This window comes from Pimephales promelas, chromosome 4, assembly GCF_988280905.1.
Source record: "Pimephales promelas chromosome 4, fPimPro1.hap1.1, whole genome shotgun sequence".
Classification (NCBI taxonomy): domain Eukaryota; kingdom Metazoa; phylum Chordata; class Actinopteri; order Cypriniformes; family Leuciscidae; genus Pimephales; species Pimephales promelas.
In genome coordinates, this window is record NC_142772.1 from 48,238,236 (window position 1) to 48,248,027 (window position 9,792).

Below are 9,792 nucleotides of genomic sequence, written 5' to 3' on the forward strand. Positions count from 1 at the left end.
AATAAGCTCCAACTCCATGATCCGCTCTCTTTCAGTCGCTATTGCTTGTAGTAACCTAGCCGCGAGGAATCTAAACACAGTGGAAAATTAAAACCCTCCGCCGCCAACTAGCGTTTCGGAGCAGAGCAACCAAGACCTGAACGCAGAAGTATAAATGCTCACAACGGCGTCGCCTACGTGCGTAGCCAACGCCGTACACTACGGCCTACCCTCAACGCAGAAGTATAAATTGGCCTTGAGACGTGGTTTGGAAACCACGTTCATTTTCTCGTATTTGAGGCGTGGTTTACGAATGCCCAGAGTTGTATTATTGTGTGCTACGAATGTCTATCAAATTGGCCTCTACGTAGCTCATAGCCAATCAGGTCAACGATACCAGATGACGTGTGTAGACGACGATGGGTCAGAGAGATTATGTAAACAAAACGTGTATCCATGACAGGGCAGGTCCTTCCAAGTCATATCCTTCAGAGGTTAGACGAGGCTCCTCTTTAGCATTTGCAGAACACGTAAATGCAACAGGCTAGCAAGCGCACGTCAACGCGTCATTACTAGAGCCCGACCGATAAAGGATTCTGAAGGCCGATACGATACAAATATTTGTTGGTTTTAAAATCCGATATTTCGATATATTGGCCGATATTTTTATTTTATTTTTTTTTCAGGAACGCACAACAAAACATTAACAGATTTCCCTAACATTAGTTATTTGTAGTTATGTATGAGTTTTAATTAAAATAATATGATAATGCATTTTAAAAGGAAACTTGTTTCTTTCATTGTCGCAACAGAACAGAGGAGGAACCAAAGCTCATTAATTAATTAACAAAGCTCATTTAAATTCCATTGATAGTGGCATTAGCTAGCTTTGTGGTTAGCTAGAATGTGTTGCGCGTTATAAACGAGTGCTGCCAACAGGCCAGGGATGGTATAGAGTGCCCTCTGGTGGACAAACTTATACAACTCCAACATGACATGGTTGAAGCGCGTTTCATCCCTTTTTATTTTAATTTTGAAATATTCATTTATCGGCCATTATAACTGCCGGTACCGATAATTTGTAAAATGCTTAATATCGGCGTGCCGATATATCGGTCTGGCTCTATTCATTACATCAGTGAAAGGTCTGCTTTCGGCACTGCAAAAATGGTAGTGCTTCTGGTTTGGTTGCTGTACCGCAGTGTTTAAACACACTTGACAATCCTTATTTAATTTTGTCTTTTCAAGGCCCTTTCACACAGGACGCGGAATGCGCTGTGCTATGAAACCATTTATTTCATTGGCTTGCGCCGATCAAAGCGCATAGTTCATACATAAAATAGTTCAACTTTTGCCACTGCGCTATGTGGCAATTACCAGCGCGGCCAATAGAAACGGGGCATCATCCAAACAAGCACGGAAATCAAAATGGATGAACGGCAAGTAGTGTGTCGGAATTCCCTGAGCTGTACGATACAAGTTTGAGGTCGTATAGGGACAAATAACTAACGTAATTATACTGATACAGAACGTTATTATACTGGCATAGCACAGTGCAAATCACGTTGCGGCCAGCGCCGCGCATTGCGCGTCCTGTGTGAAAGGCCCTTCAGCCCTCATAGAAATAAATAAATAAAAGTAAGGGATAATGTATAGCGAGACGGTTGTTATAGCGAATACAACCCAGCGGACTCTAACGCAAAGCAGAGCTGTTTTGAGCCTGAACGGGTTGTATTTAGAGCCAGACCGATATATCGGCAGGCCGATATTAGGCATTTTCTGAAATATCGGCATCGGCAGTTATAATGGCCGATAAATGAATATTTCAAAAATAAAATAAAAACGGATGAATCACGCTTCAACCATGTCATGAGTGTTGGAGTTGTATAGTTTGTCCACCAGAGGGCACTCTACACTCGTGTATAACGCGCCACACAGAGTCGGGCAGAGTGAACCAGTCATGCATTATCATATTATTTTAGTTAAAACTCATAATTAACTAAAAATAACTAATGTTAGGGAAATCTGTTAATATTTTGTTGCACGTTTCTGAAATAAAATTAAAAAAAATATATCGGCCGATATATCAGATTTTAAAACCAACAAATATTCGTATCGGCCTTCAAAATCCTTTATCGGTCGGGCTCTAGTTGTATTCGCTGTATCAACCGCCTCGCTATACATGGCTACCTACCAAATAAATCAATAATTTGACACAAAATATTGATTTAAAAAGGAGCTTATTGATTTAAAAACGATTATATTACCGGAGTGAACAACTGCGCCCGTAGCGACACGATCTAGCTGTTTAAACACATGAAATGGTCAAATATGTGATAAAAAAAAGCCTAACGTTATATGAAGTAAACAATTTAAAAAGTGAATCACCAGTCACAGGGAACCTGTTTAAATCCCCCTCTGCAAATTAGTTGAGCCGACATGTTTCATGTTTTCATATGAAAAGGTAACTTTGCGTTCGCTGCCATGATGGATCCATAGATATAAACAAACTGTCGCATATACGCCGCCGTCATCGTCTTGCTGCTCCCTCCCAGTGATTGGTTCCCTATCTCAGGGGAAAACTTGGTGTCCAGGCTGCCTAGCAGCATGAATAAAATCGCAAGGCAGCATGGGCAAACCCAGGCTAGTTTATATGTGAATAAATACCTAAATTTGACAACCGTGTCTTCAGAAATTTTGGACTAAACCGAGATCATCATTTGTTGAGCGTGAGTAATTAATGACAAGTCTCAAGTCATTGGGTGAACTAGCCCTTTATCTACCCATGTATTTATATAGTCAACCTGCACTTTCATAGAACTCAGAATTAAGAGCTTTGCAAAATTCTTCAACTTAACTTAACTCATAAACTCGTAACTCATAATTGTGGAAACTCTGACAAATTCCGATTGAAAAGAGAAGAGTGTGTTCCCGGAGACGTCAGCTTTGAGTAATTATTGGTTTCGTACACTAGTCAATCTCTCCCTTTGTGTTTGAGTTTAGGTCCATTTTAATTCAACTTGATATGGTTTCTTATTTTTGTGTCTTTGAAGATTTTTATGTTGTAGCATGATTGATTGATCACATCTACTGTACTACTGTTGTGTATTTTACCCCACTGTTGTTACCCATAAGCCCCTCTGCCCGCCGTCACCCTCCAAAAGTACCCACAACTCTTGGTTTTCTCACCGCTCCCTCTCAGTATTTGTCTCCAGCTGTTGGGATGGTTGCAACATCTAATTGTCCACAGATGAGCCAAAACATGCCGGTTTTCGTCACTCTTTTAATTTATTTCGAGTTTTTCGTCTATGTCTTGTAAAGTCATTATTGTGTTGGTTCACAATCTGAATTTACCAACTACCCAATCCAGTATTGGACGAGTCAAACTACTCGTTGACGTTTTCTGGTGATTGTTGAGTTAATTTCAGTTTTCGAACGGCCATCAGGTGCTTTGTGTTAATGTGAAGTTAAGATAAACTAACAGAATTACTTTAGCGAACTTGTGAATTGTGATGAACATTGCGTTCATTCACATCCATTTAAAAATGGTTTCTACCCAAACTAAAGTGTATGGCTTCTAGGGTTGGGTATCGAGAATCGAGTATCGATTGGAACCGGGACTAACTTTTCATTTTTCCCAGAATCGTTCAAAAGTTAAAATTTCGATTCCTAGTTTCGATATTCACAGTCCGCCGAGCGGAAGAAGAAACCACTGAACACCACCAACGAAGAAGCGTCTTCCGGAAGTGTTAGCATAACCGCGAGAGTCGAACATGAGTAGCTTACGTCGGTGGTCCAAAGTGTGGCTTCACTTTTCTAAAAATAACGAAATCTCGGAAAAATGCTAAATTTGTGACAAAAGGAGTATTTGTGACAGAAGGAGTATTTCCTTCAGAAAGGCCGTTGGTTAGCAAGGTTAGCTAAACTTTTTTGACCCTGCCTCTTAAAAGAATCGGAATCGAGAATCGTTAGGAACCGGAATCGAAACAAGGAATCGGAATCAGAATCATTCAAATTCGAACGATACCCAACCCTAATGGCTTCGTGATGTTGAGTTATTTCCTAATTTATTGACCGTTCCACTTGTGGTTAACGTCTCTGTCTGTATGGCTGAACTAAACAATGCATCTTCGTTAAAGTGTTGCCAGCCAAACCTAAGTGGTCAGAGCGGACAAATCAAAACGTCGTTAGTTACACAAAGAGTTGATTGGATTTGTAGATTAGCATCTTGAATCGTGTGTGAGTTATGTTGGTTTTCTATATTCAACGCAGAAAAGTCAACATGAAACCCGTTTTACTTGAGTACCGTGACGTGTTTTAGAGTGAAAAAGACATTCAGTGTCTAGAGATCGAGTTTATCCATTAGGGATTGTGAAAAGGACCTGACTGTGTTTCCTTAATTTGTTTTATTAGCCAATAGCCTGAGCGATCTAGATGACATGATCTTTAAAATAGTTATTATACACCCTTATAAATAAAGGTTCTTTATTGGTATTAATGGTTCCATATTTTGCACAAAGAACTTTTCACTGAGCGTGTTTCCATTACAGATTTGCGCAAAACTTTTAAATATCGTTAAACTATTGCGAAATGACGGCGTTTCCATTAACCGAAGTTATGCAACTAAACGTCAAATTTTCCTCTTGCGATCAGTCATGCCAAAAATCATGGTGATGAACGTTGGAAAGACTCTTAGGGCCGTCCACACGAAGACGCGTTTCGCTGTATACGTATACATTTTTTATCGTATTGGCGTTTCGTCCACACGAATCCGGTGTTTTGGAGAGTGAAACGTTATTTTTTGAAACTGTTGTCCCAAAGTGGATAAATCTGAAAATGACACCCTTGCGGTTTCGTGTGTACAGCCAATCCGTATATTTTTGTGAAACGATGATGTCATCACATCACGTGTCGGCTGCGTCACACGCCATCTTCGTCGTCTCCTTGGTTTGTATACAGCGCGCAAGGTTATACGCATGCTTAAAGTCTTCTTCTCCGTGTATAGTGTATCTCTGTGGCAGATTTACAGCGCCCCATACTGGTCTGGCACCTATACTACACCGTTTTCAGTCAGTTTCGTGTGCAGATATTTCTTGATATTACGGATTCTTTTTTTTCGAACGAGGAAAAAAAAAATCTGATGGGGAACGCACCGGCTTCGTGTGGACGTGGCCTTATGCTACGTTCACACCGGACGCGAATCGCGCGTCAAAGTCGCGTCTACCGTGCCTAGTTTGACGCTTGACCACTTTGAATCCATTCGCGCGTCAAGAGCAAAATTGACGCGTGTAATACTGTGAGCGTTTGTGTTTCTCCTCGTTTCTGACTGGTTTATTTCTTTGAGGTTTAGAATCCAGTATTCCAGCAATTCTTTTGTCTTTTATGAATTTAATAAAGTAGTTTCACCTTTTAATTTGAATCACTGAAATACATGAACTGTTGCGCGATATTCAAATTGTTCGAACTCTGTCTCGTATTCTGTCCAAACACACCGCGTCATCTACGTCAGGCGACTGTAAATATGCAAAAACTGTTTCCATTGCAGTTTTGTGAAATATTCCTTTTTCGAATTGCCTGAAAACTATGGAAGCTTGTTTCCGCCATAGAATGAAAAATAAAAAAGGTAATTGCGACTTTTTATCTCACAATTCTGACCTTTTTTCTCACAATTGCGAGTTTACTTCTCGCAATTCTGACTTTATATCTCACAACTCTGACTTGACATCTCGCAATTGTGAGAATTGCGTATTATAAAGTCAGAAATGCATGATATAAAGTCGAAATTGATTGATAAAGTCGAAATTGCGTGTTATAAAGTCAGAATTGTGAGATTTAAACTATTCTGAGGGGAAAAGTTAGTCTTTTTTCCCTCTTAGAATTAGCCTGATAACTCGCAATTGCGAATTTATATCTAATTCTGAGAAAAGATGTCAGAATTTCGACATATTAACTCGCAATTATGTGTTAAAGTCAGAATTGCGAGATGTAAACTCGCAATTGTGAGAAAGTCAGAATTGTGAGATAAAAAGTCGCACTTCTGTATTTTTTTTTTCTCAGAATTGCGACTTTATATCGTTATATATTTATATAGATATAAAGTCGCAATTCTGACTTAATATCCCGCAATTTTGACTTTATATCTCGCAATTCTGACTTTATAACAATAAAATAAAAAGTCACAATTATTGTTTTCTTTTTTTTTATTCAGTGGCGCAAACAAGCTTCCCCTCATGCAAACGTGAAATTTTTGCGATAAATGTTTTTTTTTTTTTTTTTGCAATTTGACGTGTTTCCATTGGGCACATTTTCAATTTGCGCAATTTGAAGGGTTACGGAAACGTGGCTACTGAAAGTTTCTTTGAGGAACCAAAAATAATAGCTGTGAAAACCCTCTTTTGGAGCCTTTATTTTTAATATAATGAATACTAATGTGCACGGACCAATCATTAAACAGCAGGAACGTGAGGTTTTTAAAGATGATGACATCTAAGGCTTTTTAAATTTACGTACAAGATCCCCCAAAAATGACAAAGAAAGGCTTGCCTTCACAACTTTAAATTTCATTGAAAGTGCCTTCTGTGTGTCCACTGGGCCTTGGAGAAACATATAAACCGCTTCGGTTTAAGTCTGGCCTTAGATTGGTGATCTTTGAACTATCTCGGTATTGTCTCATAACCAATATCCTTAACTCGATATCTCACTGTTAAAAAAAGCAAAAACACTGTAAACCCGAATCCAGACGATTTGGTTGTTCCTTCACTCATCTTTGTTTTATTTCTGATGTGTTCAAACACCACGTCAGTCCTGAGAATTGTACAATGTGAGTTTCAGATAGCATTTTTTCTTTCTGCTTTTTCTTTCCTGATGTAATTGTCGGGGCGAGCCCCTGTAGATGTACAGACTGTTAACGTTAAAGCATATTTTAGTAGATAAAACAGAAATGACAAATGGACGGATTCCGTGTTTGGCGTCGTTTTTTTTTTTTATTTCGAACGCACCTATTTTTGGGGTATTTCTTTTGTGGAAAATGAACTGTTTCGGTTTGCTTCTGTATTTGCCAAATATGAATTTAAGTTAAAAAGTGCTGTTTTCTCCAACATGGATTACGTGTTATGGAGAACGCAGAAGGACGTCGGAAGAAATCCATTTTGTGAGATCTGTGTCTGGGAATCAGCTGGAGGAGACACTGCAGTGAACATTAACGCGTGTCGTTGTTGTGTGGATTTGATCTGCCATTAAAACATTCCCCCAGACCTCTTTAGTCCTTTGACCTCTGTCCTTGTGAGAGAAATGTGTTTGGAAAAGCACTCTTAAAGGGATAGTTCACCCAAAATTAAATTTACTCACCCTCATGTTGTTCAACCCGTAAGACTTTCGTCCGTCTTCAGAACACAAATTAAGATATTTCTGATTAAATCTGAGAGCTAGATCACTCCTCCATAGGCTTCTATGGGACTGAAACTTGCCAGCCCAGAAAAGTTATTAAAGACATCGTTAAAATACATCGCTCAACCTTAAGTTTATCAAGCGACTTAGTGATTTTTTTAATTTCAATTAAAATGATCCGGTTCTGAGGGTGAACGAAAGTACAGGTTTGGAGTGACAATGATAGTAAATAATGACAGAATTGTCATTTTAAGGTGAACTGCCCCTTTAAGTCTAGCGATTGTGCATTTAAAACGGTGTATTTTAACATTTTTATCATGGTCTCAGACTTCCTCCGTCTATTATTTCCAGACTTAAAAACCAACATGAAGTAAAGCAGTTTCCATGGTAACAATTTACAGCACTGATGCATCACAGTACGCTGTTTAATAAAGCACACGCTGCATTAACACTGGACAGATAACAGCAGGAGACGGAAGAAAAATGACAAATGTTTTTTTTTTTAATGCCTCCATCAACCTGACGCAGCTTGAGTCGTGTTCGGCAGATGTAAAGCCTCATATAAGTGCAATAACAGTCGTCAAACCAACATAAATGATCATTCTTGCTGTCTATATGATATCAGCTTAGCCATGTCTGAACCGAGCATGTTTCTTGAGCGTTTACTTTCATAAAGGTGTGTATTAATAACTCTCGACTGAACCAAGGATATGCATCTGATGGCAATAACACGAACATCCATAAATCTCAGGAATGATCTTGTGGAATGTGGTTTATTTTGATGACATCATTGAGAAAAGTCAAAACAAAGGACTCATTGTATTGCTTATTATAAAAGTTATTAACTCTTTCCCCGCCATTGCATAATTTTCCGGAAATCAGTGTTTTCACTGTTATACAGTAGGGGGCGCAATTGCACGTCTTCTGAAAGAGTGCAGAATCTCCAATCAAAATACAGAAGAAGAAGCGATAGAGGCATTGCTTACGCTCGATTATCAAACATTAAGCTAGTGATGGAAGAAACAACGCTTTTCGAAATTGCTTTGCAAAATAATTCACTGTTTTGTAGTGTTCGAAATGCCACTAGATGGCGACCCCTGCTGGTCAAACGGTATACATGCATCCAAACTAATCCAAAACACCTTTTATAAAGCAATTGCAAATGTTTTATTGAAAATGCTATCTATAAATGCAATTAACAAATCATCAAATCTCATTCAATATTAAGTGTCTGTATAATATATGTGTTATTTTATTAAATTGTAGGGTTTTGTCGGATGGAGAGCTCGGTTAATCAGACCAATAAGAGACTATTAACTCAAACTCTGCCTTTTTAAATCTACAAATGTGGCATTAAAGGAGTAGTTCACTTTTAGAAAAAATAATTAATTTCTTTTTGACAGAAAAAAGAAAGACATGGACATCTTGGATGACATGGGGGTGAGTAAATTATCAGCAAAACTTTTTTTTTAAAAGTGAACTACTCCTTTAAGAATTCATGAAACGTTTTAAAAACTATATAGACACTGGTTCGGGGGTCAAGTCTATGGTGAACCATTGAAGTTTCCAAACAGTTAATGTAACAAAGCCTTGTTTACCGAAATCACATTTTGATATCACTGGTTCAAAACAAATGATTCGCAAAAGTTTGCAAGCACTGACCAGCATAGAAACTGTAAACTTAAAAAATAAAACACTGGCAGGGAAAGAGTTAAAGTAAAGTTCACTCTACTATCATACAAATCAACATAACACTGGTCACACACATGAAACTCAAAACTGGAGCCGATTATGACAATAATAGTTGAAGGTGTTGAATAGTTGAAACAGGATAACAAGTCCGGGTCACATTTCACCTCAAAATAATGTATTTATCTATTTTTTATTTACACATTGGTGTAATTTAGAGATTTTCATGAAAATTAAATAAATAAAAAAATTCTCACTGCATTACATTTTTTTGTCATTCTAATTAAATATGCATTAAGGCATTAGAACAGATATTTTCATGATTTATTAATACGGTAACACTTTACAGTAAGGTTTCATTTGTTAACATACACTAGTAAACATGAACTAACACTGAAACAATTCTAAAGCATTTATTAATCTTAGTTCATGTTAAATTCAACATTTAAAAATGCATTATGAAAATGTACCTGAGCTGGCAAAGATTAATAAACACTGTAACATATGCATTGCTCGTTGTTAGTTAATGCATTAAATAACATTAATGCAACCGTATATTGTAGTGTTACCATCAATACATACCAATTTAAGTGGTTTTTCCTTTTAAATTCTCATTGCATTCAATGTAAGTTTTTATTTTTCTCAATGACGAGATGCTCATTAGAAATCGTTATGACTGCGAGTCAAATATTTCTTGCATTAAAGTAATGCATTTGGTAAGAAATGCGTCTTGCAAAT